Below are 2,333 nucleotides of genomic sequence, written 5' to 3'. Positions count from 1 at the left end.
TGCCTACGTATGCAAATTAACCACCATCGTTGTTGGGTTAATTTGCATACTCTCCTGATTGGCTGGTGAGTGTAGTGGAGGGATGGTCAATTTACATGTTTGTCTATTATTAGGTAAGATTTTTAAAATCCTCACCGGAGGATATTTTTTCATTGTTTTTTAGGGAGAGTGGAAGAGAGAGGGAAAGACAGAGAGAAAATATTGGTGTGAAAGAAACACATCAATTGCTTGCCTCCTGCATGAGCCCTGACCAGGGCCTGGGCTGGGGAGGAGCCTGCAACCGAGGTACGTGCCTTTGACAAGAATCGAACCCAGGACCCTTCGGTCCGCAGGCTGAAGTTCGTCCACTGAGCCAAAACAGCTAGGGCCTGCATTTTATTTTCAAAGGTAAATTTTCCTCTAAGATTCAATTCCCACATATACAATAATTACAGGGTCATGTAACAAGAGCTCAAAGCAAATTTGATTTGAGATAGTGCTCAACAGCTAAGGCTAAGATTAGGAATCCATCCCTCTGGAGGGAAAATGACCCAACAAGATAACAAAAAAGCACAACCGTTTTGATTGACCAATGTAACCACGAAGGAGTTTGCAAAAACAGGACCATCTGCTGTGTGAGGAGCCATGGAGAGAGATTCTGTATTTATAGAATCCTGAGTGGGAAAACCAGGCACACGAATAAACTTTTTTCTCCCGAGTCCACTCATCTGAAATCTATTTTTCTTCTAGTTTCTGTCAACATATACTGTTGTTGTTGTTTTAAATCAATTTAATAGCAGACAGACTGGCTATGAAGAACTCCCAAAGTAGGATACATTGCAATTGACAATACCGCCAGCTCAGTCTAAGGGGGTTATCATACAACTGTGGACCCTGAGGCTGACTCAGATGTTCATTGCTCACCAGGGCAGAGCAGGGTAGAAGAACTCCACAGCCATCAACTGTTCTTAGTATTGGCCTTTACAAAGGAACCTTTCTATAAACAAATGTTTCCAGGGGATGTACCTTAATCAGCCGACCTGAGAAATTCTTATTTTTCCTCTTGATTTTTAAAATGGAAGCTATTGCAAGGAAAACTTATATGTTAGGTGCCGAGAGTGGTAGGCTGTTTCATTTATTCCATGTTCCTTTAAAAACACTCTATTTCTTTCTTTTTTTTAAAAAAAATATTTTATTGATTTTTTTTTAACAGAGAGGAAGGGAGAGGGATAGAGAGTTAGAAACATCGATGAGAGAGAAACATCGATCAGCTGCCTCCTGCACATCCCCCCACTGGGGATGTGCCTGCAACAGAGGTACATGCCCTTGACCAGAATCGAACTTGGGACCCTTCAGTCCGTAGGCCGATGCTCTATCCACTGAGCCAAACCGGTTAGGGCAACACTCTATTTCTTACATCCTTTGGTAAAATTAGAGAATCTGACATCCTTTCATCGTGTTGCTTTTCCAGGAATCCCTCTGTGTATTGGAATTACTCTGTATCATGGTGGAGAAGGTTGGAAATCCAAGGGAGAGATGATTCTCTTTCAAAAGCCTATAAAGTAATGCTAGGGTTGTGTTTCACTCAGTGAGTTCAATTAATTTTACCCTGAATCCAACTGTGGGGTGGGGGAGGAATAAGGGGCCATCACCATTTACCCGGTGCCTACTATGTGCCGGGTAAAACCTGAGCACATTCATGTAGCCTTTATCTCTTTTCGTGTTCTCAGCAATGCTCCTCATCGCCTGCATTGCACCTGCGGGGCTGAGGTTCAGAGAGGTTAAGCAACTCACTGCAGGTCACACAGCCCGTAAGTGGGTAGGCACAAGTAGCTGACACCGGCCCGTCTGTGGTTTCCTGTTAAGTAGAACACAATCTTTTTCGTGGAGGTTATGTTCAGCAGCTCAGCTAATTGACTGCGCGTCCCTTCTGCTGCTAAATTATTTAAGGAGCCTCCTGTACCACGTGTGACCTGGTTCCTTAAGGATGATGGTTAATGAGAACCGTATGGGCTGGAGACTCTGCGGGGTGATGTATGCACCTCATCTCCTTTCATTATGGCAGGTGGAAGAGGTGGCGTTTTCTCCATCTAACGGTTGACGAGCTGTCTGGGGAGGTTAAGAAAGTTGCTAAGATCACCGAGTTCGTGGGGGGGGCAGAGCCAGGATTGGACTCGGGTCTGACGCCAAGGCCAGAACGAGCTGCCCCCCGACGCCCGGGCCCCACTTGTCAGTTCCCCGGCTCGAGAGCCTCGGAGCGGCTTTAAGATTCATCAAGAGTCTGCGGTGCCCGGGATCGGGCACGTGGACGAGAAAGCGGCGCTGGCCCAGCTTGTCCGTCCTCGCCGCGGGGG

The sequence above is a fragment of the Myotis lucifugus genome, unplaced genomic scaffold (assembly GCF_000147115.1).
Source record: "Myotis lucifugus unplaced genomic scaffold, Myoluc2.0 scaffold_145, whole genome shotgun sequence".
In the NCBI taxonomy this organism is placed as follows: Eukaryota; Metazoa; Chordata; class Mammalia; order Chiroptera; family Vespertilionidae; genus Myotis; species Myotis lucifugus.
This window is presented reverse-complemented; position numbering follows the sequence as displayed.